The sequence below is a fragment of the Hylobates moloch genome, unplaced genomic scaffold (genome assembly GCF_009828535.3).
Source record: "Hylobates moloch isolate HMO894 unplaced genomic scaffold, HMol_V3 SCAFFOLD_12, whole genome shotgun sequence".
Taxonomy (NCBI): Eukaryota; Metazoa; Chordata; class Mammalia; order Primates; family Hylobatidae; genus Hylobates; species Hylobates moloch.
The window spans coordinates 30010937-30035486 of NW_026652287.1; the positions used below are offsets into that span (position 1 = coordinate 30010937).

At 40.7% G+C, this 24550-nt stretch overlaps 1 long non-coding RNA gene across 2 annotated transcripts; it reads left to right on the plus strand.

The window, feature by feature from the left end:
- Positions 1-1355: 1355 nt before the first annotated feature.
- Positions 1356-21563, plus strand: LOC131380802 (uncharacterized). 2 transcript variants are annotated; one of them, XR_009209016.1, is made up of 4 exons: positions 1356-1597; positions 5360-5419; positions 20414-20505; positions 21487-21563. It is a non-coding gene; the product is annotated as an uncharacterized LOC131380802 (long non-coding RNA). The 2 variants fall into 2 exon arrangements; XR_009209017.1 differs by having other exon boundaries at positions 21434-21560.
- The last annotated feature ends 2987 nt before the right edge of the window (positions 21564-24550 follow it).

The window sequence follows — 24550 nt, forward strand, 5'->3', positions numbered from 1 at the left end:
CCCTTCGCAATCGAAGGGCTCTATGAAACCTATCTTCCATGCCTTGTCAGAGTGCTTCTGAGGACCAATTAGTGCTTTGTTGCACGGCTTCCTTGCTGAATCTTTGAGCCGCAAGAAAAAGCGCTCTTGAGTCTCCCCTTATTTTGACCATTTCAGTCATTACTCAGTGTAATAATTAATATGACAACTGGACGCTGGAGTTTGTATAGAAACACCTCAGCTACAGGAGCAAGTGTGCAGTGGGTGGTAACGAGCCGCACATCAGCCGGAGAAGCCACACACACACACAAAAAGGAATGAATGGCAAGAGAGAAAGAGAAGGAATAAAGATAAAATAGTTGGCACAACGCAGGGGAACATAAAACAGACTCAAATGAGAAGAAGGAGGGGGAAAGGGGGGACAATTAGAAGGGGAGGGGGGAAAAACTCCCTACAGAGGTTAACTTATTTTGAAACTGTTTTCTGAATAGAACCGTGGACGTGAGTGACCGGATTTCAGGCCATCAAATCTCCCACCCCCACTTTGTGGATCCTCTTGGAACTCGGGGGTGGGGAAGAGGGCTCCAGCAAACTTTAGGTTCTCCCCAGGCTTCTTCTGGAAGGTGTACTCAACATGCTACTCAGCCCAATTCCCAACCCTTTGCACCAGGTTTGGCTTCTGTTTTTATTTTTGCAAAGTCTGTTCCTCTTGGCTCCAACTTCCGTCTTTGGAGTTGTTAATGGAGAAGTTAGGGTGCTATGTAGATTCACCAGGCGAGTGCAGTACTACTACCCTGGGGATGAATGTTGGTGAGAAGCCATTCCAGATAGACCCCCAACAACTCTGCTTCGTTGACCCTCAGAACAGTGCCCCGTGGGGGCTCCTGAGCCGTAAGGGGTCTCCCTGGTAGCGCGCAGCCGGGCCAGGCGCTGTGCCCTGGCCCCCGTGCGGTGCCCAGCTCTGCAGGTTCCCGAAAGTGCGCCCCGGGGTGGGGTTGCAACCCGCCCCGTGACGGCATAATAAATAATTAGAGGGTTTAAGCGTGTTAGCCACAGCTCATGCTAATGAGCCAGATAAGGGCTCACGCTAACCCGAAGTGACAGTTTGCATATAGGAGGGAAGAAGAAAAAATCCTGCTTCCCCCCACGCACAAACTTGATTGCTCCTTCTCAAATTCATGTCCCCAAAACCCTTCCCCCATTCCTCGGGCTTCCCTCTTCTCACACGCCCCCACTTCAGCCACACAACACACACACTATCCGTTTTTGACCCTTCCTTTGCCTTTCACCGGGCCCGACGGCATTGTGACGTCACAAAACCCCTGGGTGCCTATATCTGACCTGCGCGGAAAGTTCATTCTGAGTGCGTCCTGGCCAGTCTCAGCCCCCAAGCGGGTGGAACGCACCAAGGGTCTCATCCACGAGGAAGTGCTTTAACGCTCAGGGTCAGGGACCTCTGAGAGCTCTTGGGGACTTGTGCGCCCTTGGATGCTCTTGCGTTCAACAGGGTTAGGGGACTACCGGCTGGGGTGAGGAATGCAGGCGCCTAGAGCCTTGGAGCTCCTGAAACGTTCCTGCCGCCTCCGGAAAGCAAGGGCAGTTTACCGAAGTGACTGAGGTCAGTCGTGTGTCCCCATTGTGTGGCCACGTGTCCTGTGTCCATCACCACCTTCCAAAAGTCCAAGCTCAGCCCGACTCCTTGCGGTGCGGCCTGGGAATGCTCTGGCCTATAAATCAGCTTCGTGGCTGGAGCTGTCTCCACCACCGGGGCAAACCTGGCCGCTGGCCCCGAGGGCAAAGGGAAAGTGTACTCCTAACAGATTCAGGAGGAAGCAGCCGCAGCCTGAGCGCAGCATCTGCCAGGGAAACTGTGCGCCCCAGGTCAGCTAGTTAACTATTTCATCCCTCCCCACCACTCTTCCCCAGGCCAAGTATTTGCAACACGGGCAGGGGAAGAGAGGAAGAGAAGGATTTCTAATAGTAGATATTCACTGTCATGGACTCTTTAGGAAACAGCAACAAAGACAAGATTAAATAAGTTGATATTTGTAAAATGCTGACAACAGTGCACATAGTAAACACTGGATAGGTGTTAAATAAGTACAAACAGACAGAAATGGATAACAGAAGGTATATGCTAATCATCTAAGATGTTAGAAAATGCTGTTCAGATCTAAAAATGATCAAGGTTGACATGCTCATTGATTCATCAAATAACTATGAAACATAATCAGGAATAAGACACAATGAGTGCCTTCAATATATTTGCGACTTAGTAGACATTAAAGGAGATGTATAAGAAAGTCCATTAAAACATGCAGTGGGGGCAACCATGAAGAATCTTCTTCCACATGCTCCCTTCTCTTTGGACTCCCACCTTCCTGCATCTCCCACCCCAAATAAATACACAATCTAGGTAAAAGTGGTGGACTTGTTATGCAAACACATCCTAGTGTCATCCAGCCCCTCTTCCCCAACCAGATGGTCACCTCTAAGCTTCTCCTATATAACAATTCATGAGCAGACACTAATGATTTCAACATACACACACCCTTTGACACGTTACTGTTAGGTGCAATGAAAAGGCAAGTCACTTAAAGGGACAGATCCCAGAAAATCCTGGAACTTTCTACCTCTGTGACCTCTGGCAAGTTGCTCATCGTCTCTCAGGCTCTATAAAATGAGAGGGTTGAGCAAGATGCCTGCCCTCTGATTCGGACTAAATAGAGAATACAGGCATGGACCACATGATCCTCTGGTGGCAACCATTCCTCTCTTTGAACAGACAAACTTGTTTTGCTGTTCTTCTCCCACTGCCCTTCTGCCACAAGAATCTTCAGGAGGCAAATGATGTCGTCAGTGAGACCAGTCCTTGCTGGTGCCAGGATTATGGCTCTTGGTAGCCAGAAGGCAATGTCATGGGGTCAGCATGACTTTAGCCCTGGGGACTAGGGCAAGAGATCCGCCATTGGCACATCAGGATGCACATGCAAACGGATGAGGCTCACCATTGTCGCCGACAGCATTGCTTGGGAAATAGGATTCTCCTCTACTCCTGGGCAGTTTTGGGTCTAGAAATTGGGACCCCGAGAAGCTGTCATTTCTGCGAGTTGTGTGGGTCGTTCGCCACCTGCCGGTTATTTCGCAAACTGCAGCTGGGACTGTGAACATATGCAACTTGACTCATTCAGGACTACTTGATTCTATTCCATTAATTCTTCTCCATGCAATTTGGTTCAACCATAGAGCATCGTGTGGACTTAATGACGTTCTCCCCTGATGCTCCCATTAGAGATATCTGAGATGTTTGTTAATATTCAGATTCTGAAGCTTTATCCCAGACTCACCAAATCAGAATCTGGCAAATTGGCTCTTTTAACAAGCTACTTGGTAGTCCTTTTGTATACTAAAGATAAAGAACTATTTCTCTAGAGGTATTCTGGGTGATAAGACAGTCTCCATTGCTCAGACTCATGAAGAACTAATATATTCTGATAAAGAAGTTAAACTAGCCATGTAAATATGTTAATACTTTATTTGGGTAAGAGGATGCCCTAGTGACTTGAGGGGGAGGAGAGGCTCAGTTAAGTTGTTACAAAGATGGCCTTTGATACTGACCCTGAAGAATGGTCAGAAACTTGCAGTGGGAAGAAAAGAGCCACAGGAACAACCTACCCAGCCCCAGAGCCTTTCGCTTCCTTGACTTTCTCCACTCCAGTAGCCTTAACCTCCATTCCTCTTCAGCCACCCCTTTCAAGTCTGCATCTTGGGCTTTGTCTTTACCCAGAAGAGCCTCACTTTGGAAATCTTAACTTTCCATTCCCACGTGTAGCCTCATCCTCTGATTCTTCCTCATCCTCACTTCTGCCCTACCTCTCTCCAGCCTCCTTTCCTGAGCTCTGTTTCTTCCCAATCTGGTCTCCCTCCAACTCAGGAAAGTTTGATTGATTAACTCATAAACCTATAACTTATAAAATGCGTACCTTCGCATCCTAAAAAAAAGGCCGATACACTCTTTGACCTTGTGACCACCTTTAGCCCTCTGCCAAATTTTTTGAACATTAGTCAACACCCACAGTTTCATTTATTTCTTGCTCTTCCCTCTGGAGTACCCAGAGTGTGTCTGTGGGAGTCTTTCCGGATGAGGGGGACTGAGTAAAGGTTGTGGGCAGGCCTCATCCAATCTGTTGAGGGACTGAGGATGAGTGAGGGAGAACTTACTCTCTCTGCCTGTCTTAGAGCTGGGGCACTAGTCTTCTCCTAACTTTGGACTCAGACTCATACTGGAACTGTAGTCAGGGTCCACAGTTTGTCAACTGCAGATCTTGGGACTCAGCCTCCATAACCACATGAGCTAATTTCTTGAAATACATGTCCATCTACATCTAATCTCTTCCTGGTTCTGTTTTTCTGGAGAACCCAGACTAATATAGTCACCCCTGACTCTATTTTGCTACACCCCTGAATCTATTTTGCTAAAAGATACATCAGGTCCTACTTTATTTGATCATCTCAATGCATCTGGCCCTGTCGATCACTCATCTCTTGTTGAGATTCTCTCCTCCTTTGACTACCATGGTTCTTATCCTTCCAATCCTTTGTTTCTCAGTAGTTAGTTTTTTTAGTTTCTCACCCCCAGTGCCAAGTTCCTTGATGACATATGCTGCCCTTAGAGTTTAGCTTCCACCTCTTCTGCTGATGACTCTCAAATTCTTCATTCTGGACTGACCTCCCTGGGATCTGAAACTGGTGTGATCAACATTGCTACTGGAATATTCCATGGATTTATCAAGGGCAACATATTTGAAACTGAGATCATGCTTACTCCCTCAACTCGTTCCCTCCTTTTGTGTTCTATATTTCAGGGTTTAGCACCATCCACCCACACAGTCAAACCAAAATCCTGGGGTCATGCCACACTCTCACCACTCTCTCACAGCCACTCCACAACCACCAAGTCTTAACAATTATACACACACACAGACACACACACACATACACACACAAACACACACATTTAGTATGTATATAATATAAACAAATGTACATAATGAAAAATCCACCTGAATTTAAATCATTTTCTTCCTCCCTATGACTATATCATTGCTTTACTTCGGTATTGTCCCAGCTGGTATTCATGCTTTTAGTTTAATCTCCCTCAAATACCTTTTCTTCACTGCCACCAGAATGATCTAACTAAATGTCACAGTCACACGTATAAAAGGCATCAGAATGTAAAAAAAAAGGAACTTTATATTACAGCCCCAGACAAAGTGATCTTTACAAAGTATCACATACCCTATTGCTCCTCTACAAAACCTTTCAGAACAGGGGAACAGGATGGCTGAATAGAAGCCTTCACCTATCATTCTCCCCACAGAAACACCAAATTGTGTGACTATCCACACAAAAAAGCATCTTCCTAAGAACCAAAATTCAGGTGAGTGATCACAGTACACTATTTTAGTTTTATATCACTGAAAGGGACACCTAAGAAGGTAGAAAAACAGTCTTGAATTGCTGATGCAACTCCTCCCCCATCACCCCAACACTCCAGCAGCAGTGGACACATGGCATGGAGAGAGAATCTGTGTGCTTCGTTAAGGGACAGCAAAGGGATTGTGGGACTTGGCGTTGTCTGCCCTGCCACAGTGGAAAGCAACACCAGGCAGAACTCAGTCAGCACCCACAGAGGGAGCATTTAGACCAGGCCTAGCCAGACGAGAATTGCCCATCCTAGTGTTCAAAAGTTTAGTTCCTGCAAGTCTCACCAACATGGGCTAAACAGCTCTTGGGTACTAAATAAACTCAAAAGGCAGTCTGGGCCACAAAGACTGCAATTCCCAGGCAAGTCCTGATGCTATGCTGGGCTCAGAGCCAGTGGACTTGTGGGGCACATGACCTAGTGAATCCCCAGCCAGGCTGGCCAAGGGAGTGCTTCTCTCACTCCTCTTCCAACCCCTGGCAGCACAGCTCACAGCTCCAGGAGAGACTCCTTCCCTCTGTTTGAGGAAAGGAGAGAGAGGAATAAAGAGGGCTTTGTCTTGCAATTTGAATATCAGCTCAGCCACAGTAGAATAGGGTGCTGGGCAGAGTCCTGAGGCCCCTATTCCAGGTTCTAGCTCCCAGACAACATTTCTAGACACACGCTGGGACAGAAGAGACCCCACTGCCTTGAAGTGAAGGACCCAGTCATGGAAAGAACCCTTGGGCCCTGAATGATCAGCAACAGTAACAAGGTAGTATATTCCATGGGCCTTGGGTTAGACTCAGACCTGCTGGCTTCAGGTGTGACCCAGCATATTCCTAGCTGTGATGGCTATGAGGAGAGACTCCTTCTGCTTGAGAAACAGAGGAGGAAGAATAAAGGGGACTTAGTCTTGGAGCTTGGGTATGAGGTTGGCCGCAGTGGGGTAAAATAGCAGGCAGGCTCTCGGGTTCCCAATTCCAGGCCTTGGCTCTTGGATGGCATTTCTGGACTGCCCTGGGCCAGAGAGGGCCCACTCCTCTGAAGAGAGAGTCCTAGACCTTGCAGCATTCACAACAAACTGCCCAAAGAGCCCTTAGCCCTTGAGTGAAGATCAGTGATAGCCTGGCAGTACTCCCTGTAGGCCTGGGGCAGTGGTAGCCAGGGTGAGAGATCCCTCTGTTTGTGGAAAGGGGAAGGAAGAATGGGAAGAACTCTGTCTTGTGGCTTGGGTGCCAGCTCAGCCACAGTAAAAGAGAGCATCAGGTAGGTTCCTAAGGTTTCCAACTCCAGGCTATGGCACCTGGATGTTGAAGAGTTAGGTGTTTAATACCCTCCTTGCAGTATGGGCTTCCATCTCTGGACCAGCCTGGGGCTGGGGAGAATGTGTCACCCTGGCTGGCTTTGCCACCTACTGATTGTAGAGCCCTAGGGCCTTGAGTGAACATAGGCAGTAGCCAGGCAGTAGTTGCCACAGGTCTTGGGCTAGATCCAGTGCTGTGCTGGCTTCAGATCTGACTCAGTGAAATCCTAGTGGTGGTGACCACAGGGGTGCTTGTGTCACTGCTCTGCTCCCCCAGCTCCAGACAGCTCAGCACAGAGTGAGAGACTCTACTCATCTGGGAGGAAATAAGGAGAAAAAACAAGAGTCTCTGCCTGGTAATCCAGATAATTCTTCTGGACCTTATCCAACACCACCAAGGTGGTACCTCTGTAAGCTTGCAAGAAGCCACAGTATTACATGGTTTGGAGTTTCCCCTGTTGCAAATACAGCTGCAATGATCAAAAACTTGGATTACAATATCCAAATTTATTAGAATACCTGGAAATCCTTTCCAAAAAGGACTACTACAAAGCGCAGATGGTGAGAACTATATGAAATACTAACTCTTCAATGCCCAGACACCAACGAACTAGATGGCCAAGTATCAAGACCATCTAGAAAAACACGACCTCACCAAATGAACTAAATAAGACACCAGGAACCAATGCTGCAGAGATAGAGATATGTGACATTTCAGACAGGGAATTCAGAATAGCTGCTTTGAGAGAAATCAACATAATTCAAGATAACATAGAGAAGGAATTCAGAATTCTATTGGATACATTCAACAGAATTTAAAATAATTAAAAAGAATTAAACAGAAATTCTGCAGCTGAAAAGTGCGATAGACATACTGAAGAATGTATTACAGTCGTAAGATAATTGACGAAGCAGAAGAAAGAATTAGTGAGCTTGAAGACAGGCTATTTGAAAATACACAAAGGAGACAGAAGAGTAAAAAAAATGAAGCATGCCTAAAAGATCTAGAAAATGGCCTTAAAAGAGCAAACCTAAGAGTTGCTGACCTTAAAGAGAAGGTAGAGAGAGAGATGGGGGTAGAAAGTTTTTCAAAGGCATAATAACAGAACTTGCTGAACCTAAAGAACAATATCAATATTCAAGTACAAGAAGATTATAGAACATTAAGCAGATTTAACCCAGTTAGGACTACCTGAAGACATTTAATAATCAAAAAAGTTCAAGGATAAAGGAAGGATGCTAAAAGCAGCAAGAGAAAAGAAACAAAAAACGTGCAATGGATCTCCAATACATCTGACAGTAGACGTTTCAGTGGAAACCTTATAGGCATGGAGGAAGTAGCATGGCATATTTAAAGTGCTGAAGGGAAAAAACTATTTTTTCTTTCCAACTTTTATTTTAGGTTCAGGGAATACACGTACAGGTTTGTTACATGGGTAAATTGTATATCACAGGGGTTTGGTGTACCAATTATTTTGTCACCCAGGTAGTGAACATAGTATCTGATAGGTAATTTTTCAATCCACACCCTTCTCCCACCCTCCAACCTCAAGAAGAACTCGGTAACTATTGTTCTGTTTTTTGTGTCTATCTTCACTCAATGTTTATTTGGTTTTCTATTCTTGCATGAATTCACTTAGGATAATGGCCTCCAGCTCTATCCATGATGCTGCAAATGACATGATTTCATTCATTTTTATGACATAATATTCCATGGTGTATATGTTGTACATTTTGTTTATCCAGTCTACCATTGATGGGCATCTAGGTTGATTACATGTCTTTGCTATTGTTGATAATGCTGCAGCAAACTTGTCCACGTGTGTATCTTTATGGTAGAATGATTTATATTCCTTTGGGTATATAATATAATGCTGGGTCGAATGGTAGTTCTGTTTTAAGTCCTTTGAGACATCTCCAAACAGCTTTCCACAGTGGCTAAACTAATTTACTTTCCCGCCAGCAGTGTATAAACATATACTTTTCTCCACAGGCTTGCCAACATCTGCTACATTTTTATTTTTTCATGATCATCATTCTGATTCATGTGAGATGGTATCTCACTGCAGTTTTGATTTGCATTTCTCTAATGATTAGTGATGTTGGGCATTTTTTCATATGCTTGTTGGGTGTGTGTATGTCTTCTCTTGAGAAGTGTCTGTTCATGTCCTTTGCTCATTTTTAATGCGGTTGTTTGTTTTTTTGTGTATTAGTTTAAGTTCCTCACAGAATCTGAATATTAGACCTTTGTTGGATGCATAGTTTGCAAATATTTTCTCCCATTTTGTAGGTCTTCTTTTTTCTCTGTTGATACTTTATTTTGCTGTGCAGAAGCTCTTCAGTTTAATTAAGTCCTACTTGTCAATTTTTCTTTTTGTTACAATTGCTTTTGGTGTTTTCTTCATGAAATTTTTGTCAGGGCTGATGTCCAGAATGGTATTTCCTAGATTTTCTTCTAGGGTTCTTAAAGTTTTAGGTTTTACAAATTTTAGGTTTTTAAAGTTTTAGGTCTTTTAATCATCTTGAGTTGACTTTTGTATATGGTGAAAGGAAGGAGTACAGTTTCAATCTTCAGCATATGGCTAGTCCTCTATCCCAGCACCATTTATTGAATAGGGATTCCCTTCCCAATTGCTTATTATTGTCAGCTTTGTTGAAAATCAAGTAATTATAGATGTGCAAGTTTATTTCTGAGTTCTCTAACCTGTTCCATTGGTCTATGTGTCTGTTTTTGTAACAGTATCATGCTGTTTTGGTTACTTTAGCCTTGTGGTATGGTTTGAAGTTGGGTAGTGTGATGCCTCTGACTTTGTTCTTTTTGCTTAGGATTGTTTTGAATACCTAGGTTCTTTTTTGGTTTCATTTGAATTTTAGAATTTTATCTTCTTGTTCTGTGAAAAACAAGTCATTGGTAGTTTCATAGAAATAGCAATGAATCTGTTTTGGGTAGTATGGCCATTTTACCAATGTTAATTCTTCCTACCCATGAGATGGAATGTTTTTCCATTTGCTTGTGTTGTGTCTGATTTCTTTCAGCAGTGTTTTGTAATTCTCATTGTAGAGATCTTTCACCTCCCTGGTTGGCTGTATTCCCAGGTATTTTATTATTTTTGTGGCTATTGTGAATGTGATTGTGTTCTTAATTTGACTCCCAGCTTGGATGTTATTGTGTACAGAAATGCTACTAATTTTTATACATTGATTTTTTTATTCTGAAACTTTGATGAAGTTGTTTATCAGATCTAGATGCCTTAGAGCAGATACAATGGGGTTTTTTCTTGGTATAGGATCATAACATCTACGAAGAGAGAGGATCCTATACCAAGAGGATCCTAACATCTACGAAGGATATAACATCCTCTCCTATTTGGATGTCTTTTATTTCTTTCTGTTGCCAGATTACTCTGGCTAGGACTTCTAGTACTATTTTGAATAGGAGTAGTGAGAGTAGGCCTCCTTGTCTTGTTCCAGTTCTCAGGCTTCCAGTTTTTGCTATTCAGTATGATGTTGGCTGTGGGTTGATCATAGATGGCTCTTATTATTTTGAGGTGTGTTCCTTTGATGCCTAGTTTGTTGAGGGTTTTTAACATAAAGGGATGTTGAGTTTTATCAAAAGCCTTTTCTGCATCTATTGAGAAGATCATGTGGTTTTTGTTTTTAGTTCTGTTTTTGTGATAAATCACATTTATTGATTTTCCTATGTTGAATCAACATTGCATCCCAGGAATATAGTCTACCTGATCACTGTGGATTTGCTTTGTGATAGTTTCCCACTATTTTTGTGTGGCTTTCTAAGTCTTTTTGTAGACCTCTAAGAATTTATGAATCTGGGTGTTCCAGTGCGGGGTGCACATATAGTTAGGATAGTTAAGTCTTCTGGTTGAATTGAACTCTCTATTATTATGTGATCCTCTACTTCATTATTTTTTATCATTGTTGGTTTAAAGTCTGTTTTGCCTGAAGTAATAATATCTATCCCTGCTCTTTTTTGTTTTCCATTTGCTTGATTTCTCCATCTTTTTACTTTTAGCCTATGGATGTCATTCATGTCAGATGGTTCTCTTGAAGACAGCATATAGTTTGGTCTTGCTTCTGTATCCAGCTTGCTATCTGTGTCTTTTAATTGGAGGGATTTAGCCTACTTACATGCTAGTTTAATATGGAAATGTTCAGATTTGATCCTATTATTGTGTTATTAGCTGGTTGTTATGTAAATTGTGTAGTTGCTTTACAGTGTCAATGGTCTATGTACTTATTGTCGTGGCCAGTAATGGTTTTTTGTTTCCATGTTTAGCACTCCTTAAAGATCTGTTGTAAGGCAGGTTTGTTGGTAATGAATTCCATTAGCATTTGCTTGTCTGAAAAGAGTTTTATTTCTCCTTTACTTTTGAAGCTTAGTTTGTCTGGATATAAAATTCTTGGTTGGAATTTATTTTCTTTAGGAATGCTGAATATAGATCCCCAATTTCTTCTGGTTTGTAGGGCTTCTGCTGAAAGGTCAGCTGTTATCCTGATAGGGTTTCCTTTGCAAGTGACCTGCCCTTTCTCTCCAGCTGCCTTTAATATATATTTTTTCCTCACTGACCTTAGAGATTCTGATGACTATGTGTCTTGGGGATGGTCATCTTGTATAGTATATCAGAGGTTCTCTGAATTTTCTGAATATGAATGTCAACCTAACAAGATTGGGAAAATTTTTGTAGACGATATTTTCAAATATGTTTCCCAAGTTGCTTGCTCTCTCTTCCTCTCTTTCAGGGGTGCCAGTGACTCATAGGTTAGGTCTCTTTACATAATCCCACATTTCTCAGAGGTTTTGCTTATTTAAAAAAATTTTTTTTTCTTTGTTTTTGTCTCACTGAACTAATTCAAAGAACCAGTCTTTGAGCTCTGAATTATTTCCTCAGCTCAGTTGATTCTGCTGTTAATATTGTGTTATGAAATTCTTGTAGTGAGTCATTCAGCTCTATTAGATCAGTTTGGTTCTTTCTTAAAATGGAAATTTTGAATTTCATCTCTTGAATCTTTTACTGAATTCCTTAGATTCTTTGGATTGGGTTTCAGCTTTCTTCTGAATGTCTATGATATTCATTGCCATCTAGATTCTGAATTTTATGTCTGTCATTTCATTCTCCTTAAGAAGCACCACTGGAAAGCTAATGTGGTCTTTTGGAGATGAGAAGCTTTGGCTTTTAGAATTGTCAGAGTTGTCATGCTGGTTCTTTCTCATCTGTGTGGGATGATGTTCTTTAACTATGGTGTCATTTGAGCAGTCAGTTGACTTCATTTCTAGATGTTTTCAGAGGGCCAGGCTTTGTGCAGGGTCTGTCTTTGTGGCTGAATTCTTGCTCATGGTTTCACAGTGGAGTGTATTAGCAAAGTATTTTTGCTGTTGTAATTTCAGCTGCAGTTCAGTAGATGGCACTTAAACATAAGGGCCATTAGACAGGTTCTCAGTTGCATGGCTCCTCTGTATTTCCTCCTGCTTGCCTCCATCCTCTCAGTGCTCTGACAGTGCAGGCTCCTCTCCCAATCAAGTGCTGGCCACAGATCTTGGCTTGGCACTCCCAGGCTGCACACTGCAGCCCTGGGGCAAGCTTGGGCTTTTGTTTCCTCCCTAGCTTAAGGTCTGCAGGGGCAGGGACCTTGGCAGTGGCAATGGCAGAAGGCCTGTCACTTGTACCTGGGAGCTCCACCCCAGAGAAATGCACAACCATTGCCAATTGGAATCATCACCTACAGGTGGGGTGGCTGCTTTGTAGTCCCAAACTGGGGGCCCTGCATGGTTAAGAAGAGCAGGGAGTCAGGGTCTCACAGTGAAGAGAGACTGGGCTCCTGTCTATATGGAAGCTGCATGATGAAGCTGTGAGCAAAACGATCAGGGTCTTTGTTCACTCCCCAGCCCAAGAGCAGCAAGGGCAGGTACCATGGAAGTGGTAGTGCCAGAGGGGTTATCAGTTGCTTCTGGGAGCTCTGCCCTGGAGAAACACAGAGCTGCTGCCAATGCGAACATTTAGCTGAAGGTGGGATAGCAGTGTTGCAGGCCTAAGCCAGGGGGCCCTGTCCGGTGAAGAACAAGGTGTGTAGAAGGCTCTGGGGGAAGACAGTCTGGCCTCTTTTCCATAGGTCTTCTGTGGTGTGCTGGAAATGTGAGTAAAGCACTCAGGCTCTTTGTTATTCCTTTCTCAGCCAGAAGACAGCAGTGGTAATGGCAGAGAGGCTGTCAGTTGCTTGGGGGAACTCTACTTGAGAGAGACACAGGGCTGTCAGTGGAAACGTTCAGCTGGAGGTGGGATAGTTACTCTGCAGGCCCAAGTGGGGGTTTCTGCCTGATGAAGAGCAGGGTGTCAGGAGCTCACAGGGAAGAGAGACTGGGCTCCTCTCTGTATGGTGGCTGAGGCATGTTGGATATGTGAGCAAAGCAATCAGGGTCTTCGTGTGTTCCCCAGCTCAAGGGCGGAAAGAGTTGATATGCTGCCATGGCAATGGCAGAGAGCCCGTTAGCTGTCTCTGGGTATTCCACCTCACAGAAATGCACAGCCACCACCAACTGAAGTGAGAAGGTGGCTGTGGTGGGAGCCCAGGTTGGGAGGCCCTGCTGAGTGAAGTGTAGCAGGGGCAGGGACCAGTGTCAAGAATAATCTGGCTCCTTTTCTGTATGGCATCTACTACAGCATGTTGGAGGCTTGAGACAGTATTTGGGCTCTTCACTACCTCCCTAGCCTGAGGGAAGTAGAAGTGAGGGCCAAGACAGCAGACAGCATGCAGCAGCAACTGAGGGTCTGTCATTTACCTCTGGGAGTTCTGTCCCAGAGAAATGCAGAGCTGCTACTGGCCCAAGTGCTTAGGTGGGAGTAGGGTGGCTGTTCTAGGGTCCTGGGCCAGTGGGCTTTGCCTGAAGATATGAAGCAGAGGTGAGGCTTGCAATCTGTCCCTTCCTCAGCACTGTGGACACAAACCCTATCCTGGGGGTTAGCAAGAGAGCCTGGCATTCCCTATTGGTGAAATACACACTTACAGCAGGTGGTGTCAGGGTGCTCAGGGATCCAAGACCCTTGGGGATCCATGTGAGCCTGAGTGGTAGCTCTGCCCAGACTCTAGGCAGCTGTCCATGTCAGTTTGGAGGCCTGGGAGGGAGGGGTTGTGGGGAGGGTCACAGGGAATATCCTGTGCCCAGAATTGCAAAGATCTATGGGAATAGTGTGATCACTGGGGCCTCTTGCTCACTCACCCCTTCCCCATGGTGGGGAGACTCCCTTGCTTTCATGCAATCCTTGGTGGGCAGCTGTCCTGCCTCATTCCTCTCTGCTCTCTGTGGTTCACTGTTGCTTCCTTGATGAATTCCAACATGGCTTCCTGGACAATCTTGTTGAAGAGCAGTACTAAGGAAAATTTATCGTGTTTACTCACAACTTTATCTCCATTCCATGAGAGCGGTGCACAGTAGCTGCTTCCAGTCAGCCATCTTGGCACCTCCCCTCTGGAAAAAAATGTTTATCCTAGAGTAGTATATCCAGCCAAAAAGTTCTTCAAACATGAAGGAGAAATAAAGATTTCCCCAGGCAAACAAAACCTGAGGGATTTTATCAAAACCAAACTTATCCTACACGAAATGCTAAAGGGAGTTTTTTAATCTGAAAGAAAATGATGTTAATGAGCATTAAGAAATAATCTGAAGGTGAAAAACTTACTGGTAATACTAAGCACAGAGAAAAATATAATATAACAACATTGTCAATATAGTGTATAAATTACTCATATCTTGAGTAGAATGACAAAAAGATGAGTAAATAAAAAATAATAACTACAACAACTTGTCAATACATTGAAAGTACAATAGTATATAAATAGAAATAATAAAAAGTTAATCAGGGCAACAAAGTTAAACTGCAGAGTTTTAAAATTAGTTTTCTCTTTGCTTGTTTGTTTACGCATTCAGTGTTAAATTGTCATTGGATTAAATTAATAGGTTATAAGATATTATGTGGAAGCCTCACTGGTATCCTCAAATAAAAAACCATACAACAGATACAAAAAAAAGTAAAAAGCAAGAAATTATAACATACCACCACAGAAAACCACTTTCACTAAAAGAAAGACAGAAAGGAGGGAAAGAAGAAAAAGACCACAAAACAACCAGAAAAATAAGCAACAGAAATGGCAAGAGTAAGTACTTACTTAATAATAGCATTGAATATAAATGGACTAAACTCTCAGTATTAGTTCTTTCTCACACTGCTAATAAAGACATGCTTGAGACTGAGTAATTTACAAAGGAAAGAGATTTAATTGACTCACAGTTCTGCAGGGCTGGGGAGGCCTTGGGAAACCTACAATAATGAAGAATAAGCAAACACGTCCTTCCTCACATGGTGGCAGCAAGAAGGAGTGCCAAGCAAGAGGGGGAAAAGCCCCTTATAAAATCATCAGATCTCCTGAGAACTCACTCTATCACAAGAATAGCATGAGGGTAACTACCCCCAATAATTAAATTACCTCCCAGCAGGTCCCTCCCACTACATTTGGGAATTATGAGAACTACAATTCAAGATGAGATTTGGGTGGGGACTCAGCCAAACCATATCACTCTCCAATCGAAAGACATAGGCTGTCTAAATGGAAAGAAAAAATAAGTCTCAATGATCTGTTGCCTGCAAGAAACACACTTCACCTATAAAGACACACATAGACTAAAAATAAAGAAATAGAAAAACATACTTCATGCCAATGGAAACCGAAAAAGAGAAGGAGTAGCTACATTTAGACAAAATATATTTCAAGATAGAAACTATTAAAAGAGACAAAGAAGATCATTATATAATAATAAAGTGGTAAATTCATCAAGGCAATATAATAATTGTAAATATATATGCACCCAATGATGGAGTACCCAGATACACAAAGCAAAGAGAGAGGTAGAGTCCCATACAATAATAGCTAGAGACATCAACACCTCACTTTCAGCATTGAGCAGATCACGGAGACAGAAAATTAACAAAGAAACATCAACGTAATCTGCACTATAGACAACATGAATCTAATAGATATTTACAGAACATTTCATTCAATGGCTGCAGAATATACATTATTCTTCACAGCTCATAGATCATTCTCAAGAATAGACCATATTTTAGGTCACAAAAGCATATTTAAAAGTTCAAAAATTGAGATTATGTTAAGTATGTTCTCTGAACCATAATGGAAGAAAACTAGAAATCAGTAACAGGAGGAATTTTGGAAACTACACAAACACGTGGAAATTAAACAATATGCTCCTGAATGACCAGTGGGTCAATGAATAAATTAAAATAGAAATTGAAAAATTTGCTGAAACCATTGATAATGGAAAGACAACAAAGCAAAACCTTTGGGTTACAGTGAAAGCAGTACTAAAAGAAAATTTTATACCTATAAGCATCCACATCAAAAAATAAAAAAATTCAAATAAACAAGCTAACAATGCATCTTAAGGAACAAGAAAAACAAGATCAAACAAACCCAAAATTAACAGAAGGAAAAAAAATAAAGATCAGAGCAGAAAGAAATAAAACAAAGAAAACAATACAACAGATCAACATAACAAAAAGTTGATTTTTTCAAAAGGTAAACAAAATCAGCAAACCTTTAGCCAGACTAAGAAAAAAAAAGGGAGAAGATCAAATTAAATAAAATCTGATATGAAAAAGGAAACATTACAACCAATACCACAGGAATTTAGAGGATCATTAGAGGCTACAATGAGCAACTGTATACCACTAAATTGGAAAACCTAGAAGAAATGGATACATTCCTAGATACATAAAACCTACGAATATTGAACCATGAAGAAATCCAAAACCTGAACAGACTGATAACAAGTAACACGACCTAAGTCATAATGAAGTCTTCCAGCAAAAAAAAAGCCTGGTACCCAATAGCTTCATTGCTAAATTTCACCAAACATTTAAAGAAGAGATAATACCAATACTACTCAAACTATTCTGACAAATAGAGGTGAAGGGAGTACCCATCTACAAGGCCATTATTACCCTGATACCAAAACCAGATAAAGACACATGAATAAAGGAAACTACAGGCCAGTATTCCTAAAGAACATTGATGCAAAAATCCTTAACAAAATACTAGCAAAAGAAATTCAACATCACGTTTAAAAGATCACTCATCAAGACCACGTGAGATTTATCCCAGGATACAAGGATGGTTCAACATTTACATATCAATCAAAGTGACACATCATATCAACAGAATGAAGGACAAAAACCACACGATCATTTCAACTGATGCTGAAAAAGCATTGGATAAAATTCAACATGCCTTCATGATAAAAACTCTCAAAAAATTGGGTATAGAAGGAACATACCTCAACACAATAAAAGCCATATATGACAGACCCACAGCTAGGGTCATGCTGAATGGGGAAAGACTGAAAGCCTTTCCTCAAAGATATGGAAAATAACAAGGATGCCTACTTTAACCACTGACGTTCTAGTTAGAGCAATCAGACAAGAGAAAGAAATAAAAGGCATCCAATTTGGAAAGGAGAAAGTCAAATTATCCTTATTTGTAGATGATATGATCTTATATTTGGAAAAACCTAAATACTTAACCAAATAACAGAACTGGTTAACAAATTCAGTGAAGTTTCAGGATACAAAATTAACATAGAAAATCAGTAGCATTTCTATATGCCAGCAGCAATCTGAAAAAGAAATCAAGAACATAATCCCATTTACAATATCCACAAATAAAATAAAATATCTGGGAGTTAACCTAAGAAGTGAAAGCTCTCTACAATGAAAACTATAAGACATTGATGAAAGAAATTGAAGAGGATGCAAAAAAAATAGAAAGATATTTCATATTCATAGACTGGAAAAAAAATATGTTAAAATGTACATCTACCCAAAGCAACATACAGATTCAATGCAATCCCTATCAAAATATCAATGACATTCTTCACAGAAACAGAAAAAAAAATCCTAAAATTTAAGGAGCCATGAAACACCCAGAATATCCAAAGCTATTCTGATCAAAAAGAACAAAACTGGAGGAATTGTATTACCTGGCTTCAAATTATAATACATATTTATAGTAACCAAAACAGGATGGTACTGGCATAAACACAGACACATAGAGCAATGGAAGAGAATAAAGAACACACAAACATATCCATACATCTACAGTGAACTCGTTTTTAACCAAGGTGCCAAGAACATACATTCGGGAAAAGACAGTCTCTTCAATCAATGATGCTGGGAAAACTGGAAACCCATATGCAGAGGAATGAACCAACATTCCTATCTCTCATCATATTAAAAAATCAAATCAAAATTTAAGACCTAAAACTATGAAAATACTGAAAGAAAACATTGGGGAAACTCTTCAGAATATTGAACTGGGCAAAGATCTCTTGAGTAATATCCCACAAGCACAGTCAACCAAAGCAAAAATGAACAAATGGGATCACATCAAGTTAAAAATGCTTTTGCACCACAAAAGAAACAACAAAGTGAAGAGACAACCCACAGAATGGGAGAAAATATTTGCAAACTCTACATCTGACAACCAATTAATAACTGAAATATATAAAGAGGTCAAACAATTGTATGGGAAAAATTCTAATAATCCAATTGAAAAATGGGCAAAAAATCTGAATAAACATTGTGAAAAGAAAACATATAGATGGAAAACAGGTATATGAAAAGATGCCTGATATCATTGATCATCAGAGAAATGCTAATCAAAACTGCAATGAAATATCATCTCACCCCAGTTAAAATGGCTTATATCCAAAAGACAGGCAAAGGGGAACTCTTGTATGCTGTTTGTGAGAATGTAAATTAGTACAACCACTATGGAGAACAGTTTGGAGGTTCCTCAAAAATTGAAAATAGAGCTACAATATGATCCAGCAATCCCACTGCTGGGTATATACCCCAAATAAAGGAAATTAATATGTTGAAGAGAAATCTGCATGCCCATGTTTATTGCAGCACTATTCACAATAGGCAAAATTTGCAAGCAACCTATGCCTATTAACAAATGAATAGATATGCAAAATGTGGTACTTATACACAATGGAGTACTATTCAGCCATAAAAAGGATGAGATCCTGTTGTTTGAAAAAACATGGATGGAACTGGAGGTCATTATGTTAAATGAAATACGCCAGGAACAGAAAGACAAACTTTGCATGTTCTCACTTATTTATGGAGGCTAAAAATTAAAAACATTGAATTTTTGGAGACAGAGAGAAGAACAATGGGTACCAGAGGCTGAGAGGGATAGTGTGGTGGTGAAAGCGTGGATGGTTAATGGTACAAAAATATAATGATATAGAATGAAAAACATCTAGTATTTGACAGCACAACAGGGTGACTATAGTCAATGATAATTTCTTGTACATGTTAAAATAAAAGAGCATAATTGGATTGTTTGTAACACAAAGAAAGAATAAATGCTTGAGGTACGGGACACCCTATTTTCCATGAATATAAGCATGCAATGTGTAACGTGACTATTAAGCATTGCATGCTTGTATCAAAATATATCATGTACTCCATAAATATACACCTACTACATACTCACAAAAATTAAAAATTAAAATCATGAAAAACCTTTCAGTAGCCTCCCATTGTTCTTATAAGAACCCACTGCCTTTGAAGTTCCCATAGGAGTGAAAAACCTGCTTTGCCTCCTTTCATGAACTCAGCACTCATTGTGGTGTCTCAAAAAAGGCAGATGTTCTATATACACTTGTTGAAGAAGTGAATTGAGTTGGTGGTACCACAGCTGCTTACATAATGTAAGATATATGTATATGTAATACAGGAAGTGGCATGCAAAACACTTAATTTAATGGTCTCAGAAAAACTGTCCTTCTCCTCTTGTCATCTATGTAGCCTCATTTATTCCTTGGCATGGGCTCTCTAGGATCACCAGCGAACTTTTTATGTGAATATCTTCCTAGCCTCAAGCAATTGGGTCTTCTCTCCAAGGAGCCCACAGAGTTTGGTGCTTATTTATTGAATAGCAGGCATTTAATAAGTGTTCATTGTAGTTGATATTGATGGTTTCATATAATCATGGTTGTTAACTTGTCAAAGTCTTGTGCCATTTCCTTCTCATAAGCTGTAAGTACAAGAAGGGCACAGTGGGAAGAGCAGAGGCCCTGTACTGGTGGGTCCTAAGGGTTTGGGATGGTTGGGCAGGGTGGGCTTGGCTTTGGGAAGCCTTAAATGACAGACAAATGGTTTGGTTGGGATGTCCTGGGAGATTTTTAAGCAGAGAGGTAACACAGATGATAAGTCTGAAGCAATGGAAGGGCGATTGGAGGAGACAGACTCTGACTACCTCGAACCCCTTTCCTAACATCACTTTTTCTGAGCTTGTTCAGCACACACACCACCATTCATTTATTCTTTCAACAGACACTAGAATGTAAGCCCCCCGATGGCAGGTGCTGTGTCTGCTTCCTTTACCAGTGGTTTTTTGGTGTCTAGTACAGGGGCTGCCAGATGATAGGAGCTCAATAAATATTACTGCATCAACATTTATTGGATACCTACTATGTACCAACAATGTGGTGGGTTCTAGGATGCAAAAATTGGAAAAAGACTCAGTCTCTGTATTGAGGGAGTTAACATAATATTCTTTTTTGCAAGAGGGCAAGGAAAAAGGCTGAATGCAAAACCAGAATATCAACAGGGTGCTGACCGAGACCAATGGAAGGGGCAACTGACTCTCCCCAGGGAAGGTAGGCAAGGAGATTGAGGGAAGTAGCAATGAAAGGAGAGCGTGCAAAATGAAGTCATCAGAGCTTTGCATAAGAAACAATTCATGGACCTTAGATCAAGTAGTGAGGATTAAAACTATGTTTATGTGAGGCTTTGACTAGTCTTTCTACCTAAGACATCCTTACCTCTCCTTTCCACTTGGGAATCATCTTCCTTTCCTAACCATCATCATCAACCCTTAAGGCAGTCAGGGGCATCTGTGGTGCTTTCCCACAGCACTTGGCCCCACACAGCCAAGCTCTAACACCTACCCACCCCACTGCCATTTCCTTCTCATAAGCTTTAAGTTGTGGGGGAGCAGGTTATTTTGTCTGATTCACATAGTTCCTGTGTGGGAGTACATACAAATTTTGGAAGCCTGTGGCTTATAAAACTTTGGGGCTCTATTTAAGGAAAGGAATACAAAATTTTGAATATAAAATTTGATAGAAAAATGAATATGTCTTTAGAACAAAAACCCAAGTAAATTCCACCTTATTGAAGGCTGGCAAAATGCCACAAATTCCAGGTAAATTATATACTATTTTTATTAATAAATTATCTAATCAACCTCCACAGTAACTGTTTCTGTATTTTTGGTGTACACTGATTATCTCATAAGTTTTACTTTCATTATCTTCAGAGAGAATAAACAGATAATTTTTCTATAACATGATTGAAATTTTTTTTTATTATTGATACCATAGATACATAAGACATATCACTTCACACCCAAATATACTGCAATGTGTAGTTGTAGAACTACTAAAGATTTGTGCCTTACAAACACAGGAATTCTCATAAATTGATTTCACACAATTCTCAACAGAAATGGGGAAGAAAGGGTATGTGTTTTTGCTTTATTATCAAGTATATTCCTGACAAGGAGAGAAATTCTGTTTTGATCAGGGATTAAAGAGAACTAGACCCCATATAACATGCTCTCCAAACTTCTTCTCAAGACCTTAAGACCCAGTAACTCAGCATAGTGGACAGCAGGGGTGTTCCTGGAATCTCTTCTTACACTTAGACAGCCAGCAAAACAACTCTTATAAAGGTAGGTGCAAAAAGATGTCAATATAACCACTAACTATACACAAATTAATTTTCATCCTACCTTGTTCTTATCTGGATCTCACAGATGTCTGTGGCCACTGGCCATGAGGAGAAGCACGATGGAGAGGATGTTAATGTGGGAAGAGATGGCAGTCATAACTAACTGTGGTTTAACTATCTTTGGCAAATTAAAAAAAAAAAGATGAAAATATGTAACCAGACAAACTCATTTCTAGGGTTCCTCTAAGAGCCTCAGAGCTTATGTAGATGTGAGGCTCTAAAGCTTTAGTTCGTTAGCTACATGATGAATCTGCCTCTGCTGCCTCTGAGTAGGTGGTAAACACATACTGAATGAATGAATGGCAGAAATAAAATAAAAAGAGCATTGAATTTGGACTCAGATAGCCTGTGTGACTTTGAGCAAGTTACTTAACTACTCACTTTATTTCCTCATTTTCAAAATGGGGATAGCAATCTATACCTTACAGATAATATATTTGAAAATACTCTGTAAATCAAAATGTAAAATACAAATAGAAAAATAGTTTTTAGAAACATAACACATAATAGAAGGTCCCTAACTTAATATCTCAATGAGTCCCAGTTCCACAGGGATCTTCTCAATGATTAGACTGAAGAGCACAACTCAATAGATCTCTTTGTTCCTTCAAAAGCAGAGATGGAGCTATCTCTGAGAATGGCATTCTCTCCATCTACTTAGCAGCCTAGGAGTCATCTTTGACCTGTTTCTCATGCTGGCTCATATCTAAACTGACTCCTCTTTTTAAAATTTCTAAATTTTTCTCGAATTTATCCTATTTTCTTCGTCTCCACCTTCAGTACCACTTTAGTTCAAGGCATCATGGCCATTTCTCACCTGGACAAGTGCAATCACCTATTAACTGCTTTTGATCCCCTCCATTCCACTCTCCACCTTGCAGCCAGAGTGGTCTTGTCAAAATGCACATCTAACGGAGCCACCTCTGATTATACACTTCAAGGGCACTCCACCTCTCAGGATAAAGATAAAAGTTCCTTGCCATGGTTGACCTGGTCTACCCCAGGGAGCTTTCCACTCGCATCTTCAACCAAGTTCCCCATTGCTTCTGCAACATGACCTTTGCTCATGCTATTCCTTCTGCCTGGAAGGTTCTGGAAGTTTCCAGGTTCTTCCCTTCCCTTTTCATCTAGATATTTCTACTTTGCTCTCTGAGATTACGAAAACTTCCTAGGGAAAAGTTCTCAGAGCATTATGTATATCTCCTTCATGGCACTTGTTAAGATTACAAATTTGAATTTATTCCTGTGATTTCACTAATGTCTGTATTAGTCTGTTCTCATGCTGCTAATAAAGACATACCCAAGACCAGGTAATTTATAAAGGAAAGAGGTTTAATTGACCTACAGTTCTGCAGGGCTGAGGAGGCCTCAGGAAACTGACAATCATGGTGGAAGGGGAAGCAAATACATCCTTTTTCACATGGTGGCAGGAAGGAAAAGTGCTGAGCAAAAGAGAAAAAAGCCTTTTATAAAACCATCAGATATCCTGAAATCTTATTTATTACCATGAGAACAGCAGCATGGGGGCATGAGAACACCCCAATTTGGGTGGTGGCACAGCCAAACCATATCAATCTCCATTTCCTAAAAGAAACATAAACTCAGGAAGGCAGTTATAACCATGGAACCTAAAAGAGTGGCTCTCTTGCGGCAAAAGCTGAACAAATATTTTTAGATTGGGTGGATGAATCTCACGTCTAGTCACCCAAGTGTCTCCTTAGCCCTAGACCTCAGCCACCTTTTTCCCCTGGTGAGACAGACACAGAGGAATTAGCAAAAGAATTTATATCCAAGATCAGGTCTGTGTCTTAGTAGGAAACTGAGCACCCAATGGCCTGATGGACTGTGTACCTCAGAATATGTGCCTCCAAAATTTTTTATTAGGTGAGTAATGACTGCAGTCTCCAAAACTCATGCTTTCAAATGGTCAAACCTACCAAGTCCCTTCAAGGGTCAGGGGTCTCTAAGTGGATAGGAGTGTTTAGACCACGCCCCTTCCACTAAACATTTTGCTTCCCTTGAGAACCAGAGGGAAAAGATAGTGGGGACTTTCTCCAGCCCTGACATCACCATACCTGATATTTTGCTTTGTATCCCAGAAGACTACAATATCTCAGACTCCTCATCCACACAATGAGAATACTAAAAACCTATCACTCAACAGTAATTTATTGTACATTTAAAAATAACTAAAAGTATAATCGGATTGTTTGTAACACAAAGAAAGGATAAATGCTTGAGGTGACAGATACTCCATTTACCCTGATGTGATTATGACTCACTGTATGATTCTATCAAAATATCTCATGTACCCCACAAATATATATGACTATAATGTACCCACATATATTAAACATTAAAAAAATTTAAAATAAAAGCATATCTCATTGGACTGTAGTAAGTATCAAGTGAGATAACCTTTCCAATGTGCCTGGTACTGAATAACTAAGTGCTGAATTAATTTTTGTTTCTCTCTCTTTCCAGAAGGAATGAAATAGAAAGAATAAAGCTGAAGGATATTTCATTTATGTTCAACTAGAAATCCAATATAGTTTTAGGCAAACTATATTTTTCCTTGCAACTGTACTTCCTTACATACATGTAAGTGGGAAAGAATAAATGTGACAAACAAAATATCACTCCTGATTCCACAATCTAAACAAAACACTGCCTCTTTCTAGGTTTTGTTTTTTGATTTTTGTTTGTTTGTTTGCTTTTTGGCATAGGGTTGAGGTGTGTGCTTCTTGACGTACCTACACAATGAGGAATACAAGGCTTTATATCTTTTATCAGTAATTATTCACAGCTTAATTGTGTAAATTGTAAAATATCACACTTTTATAATCTTAATTTTTTTGTGGCTGCAGCTATTATTTGAATGAACGGTAATTAATTATTTTCCCTGTGCTG